The 11,915-nt window shown below is 41.6% G+C and overlaps 1 long non-coding RNA gene across 1 annotated transcript; it reads right to left on the reverse strand.

Moving 5' to 3' along the window:
- Positions 1–8,974: 8,974 nt before the first annotated feature.
- Positions 8,975–11,909, reverse strand: LOC306658653. Its single transcript, XR_013763111.1, has 2 exons — positions 11,597–11,909; positions 8,975–9,096 (listed from the first exon to the last, which is right to left on the reverse strand). It is a non-coding gene; the product is annotated as an uncharacterized lncRNA (long non-coding RNA).
- Between the last annotated feature and the right edge of the window lie 6 nt (positions 11,910–11,915).

The following is an 11,915-nucleotide window of genomic DNA, read 5'->3' on the forward strand; positions in this document are numbered from 1 at the left end:
AGAACAGAAGACCCAGAATAGTCAAAGCAATCCTAGGCAGGAAGAGTGATGCAGGAGGTATCACAATACCAGACCTTAAACTCTACTATAGAGCAATAGTAACAAAAACGGCATGGTATTGGCACCAAAATAGACAGGTAGACCAATGGTACAGGATAGAAGACATGGAGACATACCCACATAAGTACTGTTATCTCATACTAGACAAAGGTGCCAAAAACTTACAATGGAGAAAAGATAGCCTCTTCAACAAATGGTGCTGGCAAAACTGGAAATCCATATGCAGTAAGATGAAATTAAACCCCTATCTCTCACCCTGTACAAAACTCAAAATGGATCAAGGATCTAGGAATTAGGCCCGAGACCCTTCACCAAATAGAAGAAAAAGTAGGCCTGAATCTCCATCATGCTGGCTTTGGACCAGACTTCCTTAACAAGACCCCCATAGCGCAAGAAATAAAAGCAAGAATCAATAAATGGGATAGATTCAAACTAAAAAGTTTTTCTCAGCACAGGAAACAATTAATAATGTGAAAAGAGAACCTACAGAGTGGGAGAAAATCTTTTCCATACACACTTCAGACAGAGCACTCATCTCCAAAGTTTATAAAGAACTTAAAAAATTTTACACCCAAAATACAAAGAACCCAATCAATAAATGGGCTAAGGAAATGGGCAGACACTTCACAGAAGAAGATATACAGGTGATCACCAAATACATGAAGAAGTACTCATCATCCCTAGTAATTAGAGTAATGAAAATTAAAACCAGCCTAAGATTTTATCTAACTCCAATTAGAATGGCTATTATCAAGAACACAAGCATTGGCGTGGATGTGGGGAAAAAGGCACACTCATACATTGCTGGTGGAGTTGCAAATTGGTACAGCCACTCTGGAAAGCAGTGTGGAGATTCCTCGGAAAACTTGGAATGGACCCACCATTTGACCCAGCTATCCCACTCCTCAGCTTATACCCAAAGGACTTAAAATCAGCATACTACAGTGATGCAGCCACATCAATGTTCATAGCAGCTCAATTCACAATAGCTGGATTGTGGAACCAACCTAGATGCCCTTCAATTGACGAATGGATAAAGAAACTGTGGTATATATATACAATGGAATATTAGCCATAAATAAGAATAAAATTATGGCATTTGCTGGTAAATGGGGTGAAGTTGGAAAATATCATGCTAAGTGAAATAGGCTGAGCTCAAAAAACAAAAGGCTGAATGTTTTCTCTGATAAGTGCATGACAGTATATAATGAGGTGGGGGTGGCAGGGGGAAGAGAAGAATGAAGGAACTTTGGATGGAGTAGAGGAAAATGGGGTAGGGGGGACAGAAAGATAGTAGAATGAAACAGCATTACCCTATGTACATGTATGATTACATGAGTGGTGTGAATCTACATTGTGTACAACCATAGAGATGAAAAGTTGTACCCCATTTATGTACAATGAATCAAAATATAGTCTGTGAAAATAAAAAAGATTTTAATAAAAAAAAAAGAATTGTTTCATGTTGGAAAATTATTTCAGAGTTGAATCCATTACCATTTGATTCATTGCTGCCTGTTGGTCTCTACAATTGTTCCCTTAGTTATCTCCAAAACTTTAACAGAAAATACTCACTGGAAACAGGATTAAGTAATGAGAATGACAAGGTTACATGACAAACTGAATTTCAATAAAAGCCTCCCAGCACTTTGGCACCATCTATCAAAATTTTAAATTCAGTCTCAGTACCAGGGTATATACCTGAAATCCAACTACTTGGATGGCTGAGGGGGAAGGATGACAAGTTCAAGGCCAGCCTGGGCAACTTAGGGAGACCCTATCTCAAAACAAAAACAAAGTAGGAGAGATGCATCTCAGCGGTAGAGTACCTGCCTAGCACTCATGAGTCCCTGGGTTCAACCCCCCCTGTACTGCCAACAAAGAAAAAAATTTCTTTTCTTTAATTTGTAGTTTCCTTTGCACAATTCTGAGAATTCATTCTGCAAAACAATGACCCAACAGTATGCAGTATGACCCAGCAGCTTTGTTTATAATGGCAAAACAGGAAAAATAAATGTCCAATAAAGGAATGGCTGAATATGTCACCCATAGCATGTAGCGGTTGGATTGAACTAGATGCATGACTGGCATGGAAAAGTCCAATTATGTAAGAGAAAAGAGGAAGTGGCAGTACTCTATAGGAGGAAACAAAGCCCTTGGCCCAAACTCAGCCTGCTACCTGTTTTGTAAATAGAATTTTACTGGAAGGCTGCCATGTCCATTCGTTTCACAACCGTCTGTGGCCGCCTTCATGTTGCAATGGAGGGTTCAGTAACTGGGACACAATACACATGACCCAAAAGGCTGAAAATATTTGTTATTTGATCCTTTACAGAAAATATTCACCACCAGCCATGGTGGCATATGCCTTTAATCCTGGCTGCTCAGGAGAATGGTGGGTTTGAGGCCAACCTGGGCAATTTAGTGAGAGATATCTACTCCCTAGGTGTTTATTCAAAGTGCTCTACAACTGAGCATCTGCCAGCATGTGTGTGGCCCTGGGTTCAATCCCCAGTACCTGCACCACGGTCTTTTGCACATAAAAGAAAAAGAAAAGAGAATGTTTGCCAATCTCTGCTCTTTTGTATAATATTGTTCGTTTGAGGCCTACCTGAGCAATTTAGCAAGCTCTGTCTCAAAAAATTAAAAGGGGATGTGTAGCTCAGTGGTAAAGTACTGGAAAAACAAAACCCCCAAGCCCCACAACTTCCACAACTACACTCTGAGGGGCTAGCGAGGTGTCCTGGAAGGCCTACCCAAACCCCAACACTCCATGCCTCTGTCTTAAAGCAGCTTTGTTGTTCTTTTTCATAGTGTGTGTGTTCCAGTGTGACATGCGGCTTCCTGCTGCTGCACTCCTCACATGCTGGGGCCTTGTCACTGTGATCCCTGCTGTCCAGCACAGTACAGTCCACAGTAGGAGTTCAGTTAATGCCTTCGGATTGTTCAGAGTGGCTTTTCAAATAGGACTTCACTGGGCTCCTCAAGATGACAGAGCCGGCAGCCTGCCTGCTTGCACTCAGAGGTTCTGTGTGGGTGTCAAGGTGGAGTGATGGGACTTTCCACGTGGGACACAGCCTGTGCCAAGTGATACTAAAGCCACAGAGCAAACATAGACAAAGCCCTGGGGCTTCGATTTCACCAGGAAGGGAATAAATGCAAGGTCCTGCCACGGTTATATGACACAGATGTGTTATGGCTTTGAATGCCAATCTTCATGAATTTTGAAGGGAAAATGTGCCACTTCTGGGCAAATTGCTATTTGCGACTGTTGTCTCATGGCTGTGACACCAGACTGTTCAAGTCAAAGTTGAAAAGTTCTGTGTTGGCTCGGCCTCTTGCGACTTTAAGCAGATTCTCTTGTGTCTCTGGGCTTGAGTTTCCTATTTTGTATAATGAGATAGTTGACTCCTGCCTTGATCATACATTTTAACATGAAAGATGTCATGTCTGATTTTGATATAGTCGGGAGCAGGATCTGAAGAGGTGAGTGATTGGGAAACTGATAATTAAGATTCAATTCACATTTGCATGATTTTTTTCTCTCTCTCTCTCTTTTTTTTTTTTTTTTTGGTATGAAGGATTGAACCCAGGGGCACTTTACCGCTGAACTACATTCCAACCCTCTGTATTTTTTATTTTTTTAAGTATTTTTTTTAGTTGTGGATGGAACTTGATTTTATTCATTTATTTATATGTGGTGCTGAGAATTGAACCCAGTGCCTCACACATGTGAAGCAAGTGCTCTACCATTAAGCTACAACCCCAAGGTTGGTTTTGAGACAAGGTCTTTCACTAAGTTTCGAAGGCTAGCCTCAGACTTGTGATCCTCCAGCTTCAGCCTCCAGGGCCACTAGGATTACAGGCCTGAACCATCATGCCCAGCCATATTTACATGATTTTTAAATTTCAGAACACAAAGACTGGTGTGACTCTTTGCTGTGTCAGGATATGTTCATAGCTCCTCCCAGAGGATGTGTCCCAGCAAGGTGGGGCCTGAGGTGCAACCTAAATGTGATGGTGTGCTAAGGTCACTTTAGCTTTGCCTCCTCACTTCCTGAGGAGTGTCTGCAGCGATAAAAAGCTAAAAGGCAGTGGTTGGAAGTTATTGGAAGTGGACAGAGGAGGGCACCTCAGAGTCGCAGTCTAGTGCTCAGGTTTTGTCCTCAGCTACAAGATACATGCAAGTCTCTTCAAGAAGACCATGAAGAAATCTCCTGGAAAGATATGAGTGGGGAAGCGCATAACCAGAGGAGCGAGCGCCCATCTTTCTGAGCAAATTCCCTTAACAAAGCAACAGCGGAAGGAAGCAGATTCAGCATTTGGGGTGACTTTAAAGAACCCAACTCCTGCAAGTAACCAGAATCAACATGTGTGTCCGTACACATGTACACTTAGGTAAGTAAAGTGAGAAACTCAATTGCAGCTTTGTAACCTGTTATTTTAACTTAATATGGGAACTGTTCTTCTTTTAGAAAAATAATACTATATAAAATGACTCAATTGGGTCTTTGGTGGTCCTTTTTGTTGAGGGTGGGGCTGATGTTGGGGAGAATGGTTAAATGGCTAAGACGGGGCTCAAGGGAAGACCTGGGAAGAGTTTGAGGGCAGGCTATTGGAGATGGAATGGGCGCAGTTAACGGAGGGAAGGATTTGACACCCTTAAGTACAGTTTTCTGCTTTTCGCAAATCGGAAGCCCTTTGAACTTCCTCGCATCGTCTCCATCTTGCTCTGCGCTTTTCGAAGGGCAGTGGAGTTCCTTTTTGTATCTTCCCGTTGATTCCAGAACCCTCTGCACTTCAGCCCCTTGCACAGAGAGACCATGCCGAGACCCCGGAAGAGACCAGCCGGGGCTGCTGGCCCAGAAAAGAAGGGGCAATCAGAAAAACGTACCAAATCTGAGAATTTAGGTGAGGCATCAGCTAAAGTGGAAAACTCCAGCCTTCAGAAGACTTCAGCCTTTAAAAAATGTGGGAGGAATCTAAGCAACTACTGGCTGATGAAGTCAGAGCCAGAGAGCCGATTAGAGAAAGGTGTAGATGTGAAGTTCAGCATTGAGGATCTCAAAGCACAGCCCAAGCAGACAGCATGCTGGGATGGTGTTCCAAACTACCAGGCACGAAACTTCCTTAGAGCCATGAAGCTGGAAGAAGAAGCCTTCTTCTACCATAGCAACTGCAAAGAACCAGGCATTGTAGGACTTATGAAGGTTAGGTGGGCAGGTTTAATCTGAATTCCTCTCCCTACAGAGTGTCTTATTTGTGTAGATTTAAAGGGATATACCTTAAATGGTAATAGTAAAGACCATTGTCATAAGAACAGAGAGAAAACTGCTGTGATCCCTTCCTATGTGATAAAGACAAGAACAAGGCAGGCCTTCATTTAAGGACCACTAGCATGCATTTTTCCTCCATCTCTAATCCTTGACCTCTCAATTAAAAACAGGCCTGATAGCTCTTTCATTTAAGAGCTATCAGGATAAAATCATTAACTCTGCATTTGGTGGAGGGGGGAGTGCCAATGATAACCTTTACCATTGAGTTTTAGAACATGCATCTAAAATTTTATATTAAAGAAAGTTGATTTCCTAATTATAAAAAAAATAAATAAAATAAAATGACTCAATTAATTATTTAAAGAAAATATGTAACAGTTTATTTAACCAATCTCCTATGATTTGCCTTTTGGTTTATATTCCAGTTTTTTCTGGTTTTAAAGAATGCTGAAATGAATGAACATCTTTATTTAAAAAAAATCAGAAGATATCTCTAACCTTTTCCCCTGAGGATAAATTCCTAGAAGTGGACTGCAGGTAGATGAGTATGCACCTTTACAAAGATTCTGATATGACCTGAACTGCCTTCTGGAAAGTTCTGGTTTGGCCTCCTACCCTATCCTCTGGCAACCACTACCCTACTTTTTGCCTCTATAAATTTGGAGTAACTGCTCATTTTTTTTTTTTTTTTTTCCTTCCAGTACCAGGATTTGAACCCAGGGACACTCAACCATTGAGTTACATCCCCACCCCTTTTATTTATTTTTTTAATTTTCAGAGAGACAGGGTCTAAGTTGCAGAGGCTGACCTCAAACTTGTGATCCTCTTGTCTCAGCCTCCAGCATATCTGGGATTATAAATGTGAGCCACTGTGCCAGGCTCTAATGGGTTTTTTAAGAGGATGGTGAAAATATAATGAATCAATTGTAGTTGTGGTTGCACAATCTTGTGAATAAACTAACACCCACTGAATTGTGTATTTTCAGTGTTTTTTTTTTTTTTTTTTTTTGCGGTGCTGGGGATCGAACCCAGGGCCTTGTGCATGCAAGGCAAGCACTCTACCAACTGAGCTATCTCTCCAGCCCCTTGAATTGTGTATTTTAAATGGGTGAATTTTAGAGTATACAAATAATATCTCAATAAAGCTATTTCCCCCAAAAAATCATCGTATGTGAACTTTAGGAAGTCAACCTGCGATGTGGGGAACGACCACCTAGAAAAGGTGGCTTATAGAGATTTGCTTGACCTGAACAACAATGTGAAGGAGTTGAAGGGCCCTCCAGACTGAAGAGCCCATGCAAATATATACAGGAAAGAAGGAATCCCCAGGCTAAAGGAGAAATTGATGGTAACACTTGATATTTATTGAATGTGTGTGCTAGAAACTAAAATTATATAATCTTTGATACATGTTTTAAACCTTTATTTTATTTACTTATTTGTATGTGGTGCTGAGGATCGAACCCAGTGCCTCATGCATGGGAGGCAAGTGCTCCACCACTGAGCCCCAGGCCCAGTCCTAAAATTATGTAATCTTAATCTCCATAAGAACCATTCAATGCTAGGCTTATCATGGAGACTTGGAAGGCTGAGACAGGAGGGTCACAAGTTCAAAGCCAGCCTCAGCAATTTAGCAAGGCCCTGAGCAACTTAGTGAGACCCTGTCTCAACATAAAAAAATAAACAGGACTGGGAATGTGGCTCAGGGATTTAAGTGCCCCAGATTCAATTCCTGGTACAAAACAACAACAACAACAACAACAACAACAACAAAAATGGTGCTGGGTGCATTGGTGCACACCTGTAAGTCCCAGTGACTTGGGAAGCTAAGGCAGAAAGACCCTGTCTCAAAATAAAATAAAAAATAAAAATGGATGGGGATATAGCTCAGTGGCAAAGCGCACCTGGGTTCAATCCTTAGTACCAATAAAATAAAAAGGACTGAGGATGTAGCTCAGATCAGTGGTAAAGCACCACTGGGTTCAATCCCCAGTTCAAAAACAAAACAAAACAAAACAAAAAAACAAAAAACCAAAGAAACAACACACACCACCATTTACTCATTCATTCACTCAATCAATTATTCAACTTCATTGAGTATCTATTATACACTAGGAAATATGCTAACCATTGGAGACACTATCATAAAATCAACAATATTATCCTTCCTATGTACATAAAGGTTAAATAAATTACCCCAAATTTGGCAGCGAATGTCATATGACCAGAGTCCTAGACTATGTGGGGCCTGACTTCCAGGAGTCCCAACAATCAGGTCCAGCCACTCACCCCAGAAATTAAATGGAAGAAGTAATGGTGAAAGGCAGGAAAGGAATTTATTCAACATAGTTGTATAGGAAAGATAAGGGGGATCAGTTGTCTTCAGCCCTTTCTTTGCGAATACTGACATGAACTTCCAGATTATACAGAGAAAGGGGAGCCACAAGTATGCATAGTCAAGCAGGCTTGGTCAAACTGGTCTGGTTGATCATTATCTCAGGATTGGCCATGTGGAGCCTCTTCAGTAGCTATAAGAAAGTTGCTGTTGCCTGGGGGTAGTTTGGACTCATCACAAAATGTTTATTGATCAGACCTGGTGTTCCTGGAATCCAAGGTGACGGCAGGAGAGCATGACTCAGAGAAAAGGACAGGTTAGAAAAGCAAGATGGTGTTAGTTCCTTCAGGTGTACGGCAATGACTGCTGGTCATTCAGGTGCTACTTGGTGTTCTGGAACATGATATTGTAAAAGCTGGCAGTTGACAATCAATTGATTATGATGTCCCTGAAAATCCTGCAAATGCTTTAGTTATTCTATCTTGGGGTAGGATTGCCAGCTTTAGATTAACACTTCTTAAATGATTAACATGCCTGTGTGCAAAGCTAAAAAAGAATCTGACCCAAAGTTTAAGGTAATAAAGAAGACGGATACAAAAGAAAGACAGAGATGCCAAGCTTTATCCTGAGTTTTGTTACCCCACCAGACATTTGCAGGCCTAAGTAAAGAGTCAGTGTTTTCAGCAAAAACAGCTTCTAAGTGCTTGTTATGCTAGTAAGTGGAAGAGCCAGGATTCAAACCCAGATTGTCTCTAGAACCTATTTTTTCAAAAAATGACATCACCTTATATATTCCCATAAACAGTCATGAAGGAAACCAGAATATGCCACCCCAAGATAGGTCATTTTGGCATGCCAATTACTTAGAGCAGAAGGCACTTGAGAAATAGGAGTTACAGAAATGACCATCTGAACTGCCCTTCAGCAGCTCCTGCTTGCAGCAAGCCATAAAATTCCTCTGAGAGAGGTGCCTTCCACCATACCAAGATAAGCATGTAATTCTTACCAGCTCAAAATGGTACCAGAGGAATCTGCAAACAAATCTTACCCAATTAGTGTCTGTCCTTATGCAATCAGCCCTTTGACAGAATAATTCAACAGCAGCAAATTGAAACTACTTTGGGGGAAAACTGCATCTGTATGGAGCATGCAGAGATTTTTTTCCTTGTCATTATTTCCTAAACAATGCAATATAACAATTATATACACAGGACTGGAGATACAGCTCAGTGGAAGAACACGTGCCTAACATGCGTGAGGCCTTGGGTTCAATCTCAGCACTACAAAAGCAAAACAAAACAAATGTATGCACATCATTTATTTTGTATTTGTAGAGGTGGTTTAAAGTATACAGGAAGTAACTGAGGGTTCAGTTCAGTGACAGAGCACTTGCCCAGCCCACAGGCCTGGATTTGATCCCCAGCACTGAAAAAAAGGTTATAAACAAATATAATGCCATTTTATATAAAGGATTGAGCATCATTGGATTTTGGTATCTGAGAGGTGTCCTGGACACTAAGGGAACAACTGTAACTATATACCTATATAAACAGATAAATATATTTTATAGTAGCTCTTCTACCTATATACATATATGTCCTCTACTATAGAGTGTGTATATATTCTATAATTTTTGTTTTTGTTGTTTTTGGTAGTACTAGGAATGGAACCTAGGGGGCTCTACCACTGAGCTATACCTCAAGACCTTTTTATTTTTTGAGATAGGGTCTCTACGTTGCTGAGGCTGGCCTTTAGCTTATGATCCTCTAGCCTCAGTCTCCCAGGTGGCTGGGATTACAGGCATGCAACACTCTGTACTCAGCTTATAGTATGTTATTATTTTATGAAGTGTAAGAGCCATTTGTATTTCCTTTCCTGTGAATTATCTGTTCCTATTCCTTGCCTATTTTTCCAATGTTCATCTTTTTCATGCTTATTTTTCACTTGCAAATATTTTCAACTTATCTGCCTTCTGAGTTTACTTATGATGTCCCTATTTTTTTTTTTTTTTTTTTTTGCTCCTTTACATTTCAGTTTTTATTTTTATGCAGTTGAATTTGTCAATCTTTCCTTTAATTGCTTCTGGATTTTCAGTCATAGTTGGAAAGGTCTTCCTCATTTCAAGATGATAAGGAATCCATGCTTTCTTCTATTTTTCTAGTACTTTTATGGTGTCATTTAAAATATGCAAACTTTTTTTGGTGCTGGTGATTGAATGTAGTGCCTTGAACACACTAAGCGCATGCTCTACCACCTAGCCAAACATATGCAAATCTTTGAATCACCTGGAACTTACTTGGTATATGTTATTTATGGATGCAATTTGGGTTTTTGGTTTGGTTTTTTTTGCACTCTGGGGATTTAATCCAGGTTGCACATTGCAGTTGCAAGCCCCAGGGGCACAGACCCTTGGTTTCGACAAAGCTGCTAAGAAAGAAGCCTCAGAACATGGTCTGATCCTTTTTTGTTTTCTCAGCAAGATTCAAACTCAATACCCAAGACCCATAGGATGAAGCGGGGGAGAAAATGGGGATGTGGCTGCTGGAGTGCCATAGGCCACTTTATTTCTCCAAGTACACTTGGATCGATTTCTGTACTTTGTTCTGTCTCATTGTTTTGGCACCAGTTCTTTTGTTTTTTGTTTTTGTTGTGCTAAACCCAGGACCTTGCACATGGTGGGCAAGTGCTCTACTGCTGAACCACATCCCCAACCCTTTTTTTATTTTTGAGACAGGGTCTCTCTAAGTGGCCCAGGTTGGCCTAGCACTTGTGATCCTCTTGTCTGAGTCCCCCATGTAGCTGGATTACAGGCATGTGCCACTTCAACTGGTTTGTACCAGTTTTAAATAATTAAGGAGGCTCTATAATTTTTTTCCCTTGGTACTGGGGATTGAACCCAGGGGTGTTTAACCACTGAGTCATATCCCCAGCCCTTTTTTATTTTGAGACTGTCTCACTAAGTGGCTTAGGGCCTCTCTAAATTGCTGAGGCTGGCCTGGAATTTGTGAATCTCCTGACTCATCCTTCTGGGCCACCAAGCCTAGCTATGTTGTTGTTGTTGTTTTTTGTTTTTTTTTTTTTTTTGGTACTGAGGATTGAATCCAGGGGCGCTCTACCACTGAGCTACACCCCCTTTTTACTTTTTATTTTGAGACAGGGTCTTGCTAGGTTGCTGAGGCTGGCTTTGACCTACTGTTTATCCTGTCTCAGCCTCCAGAGCTACTGGAATTAAAGGCACGTACCACCTGCTCAGATCTATAATGTTGTAATATCTGATAGTGGTAGTTTCTTCTTCCTAGCTGTTTTCCAGAGCCTGTTTCTCGACTAGTCTTGTTTATTTTTCCATATGAATTTTAGGAACAGGGTAGTTCAACACAAACACAAGACCTATTAATCTTACTAGTACTTTTACTGGGATTACGTTAAATTTTTAATTTTACTTAAGGAGAATTAACATCTTTATGATACTGAAGTCTTCCTACCCCAGAGCATCATCTTTGCATTCTACTGTTTCATCTGCAAAATGGGGCTAATAATAACTACCTCATAGGGTTGCCCTCAGAATCAAATGAGAAAATGTATGTGAAGCACAGTACAGTGGGGGCGACATGATGCTTTGCTATTTTTTAGCTATTTGAATTTAAGTTCGGTTACTTGACTAAACTGAACTTCGGTTCTCATTTGCACTACGGCGTTGATAATGGTATCTGCTTCATAAAACTGTAAGGAGGGTAAAATGAGATGAAGCGTGCAAGTACCCAGCGGACTGCTTGGGCATAAGTGCTCAACAGATATTAGTTGTTCCACTAAACAGGCTATCCCAGGACAGGGAAAATGTGACTTAAAGCAAAAGCTTGGTGGCATCCACCTGAGGTCGCCGGCCCCAAGGTCAACTCTTGTTAGCAGAACCCACCTACCTACCTACCCGTCGGATGCCCCTTTTGATTTTCTCGGTGCATCTAGGAGCACAGAAGGATAGGAAACCCGGGAGCTGAGCGAGCAAAGACGCCGCTGGACTCCGGGATCCAGCCACAGCCTGCCAAGCCAGGCGCCGCCACGTCTCGCGCGGCCTGCAGTCTCCATGAGAGCAGGTGGAGCCTGTGCAGGGCCCGCCCCCGAGCGCTCACGTCACGCCTTAGGCCCGCCCCTCCCCTGCCAGAGTTGCTGGTAGAGCGGTACTTGGTAAGAGCGGCGTGACGCTGGGGGCGGGGGCAAGGACGCTCCCGGAAACTCCGGGGAGGCGT

This window comes from Sciurus vulgaris, assembly GCF_902686455.1.
Source record: "Sciurus vulgaris genome assembly, chromosome: 4".
Lineage (NCBI taxonomy): Eukaryota > Metazoa > Chordata > Mammalia > Rodentia > Sciuridae > Sciurus > Sciurus vulgaris.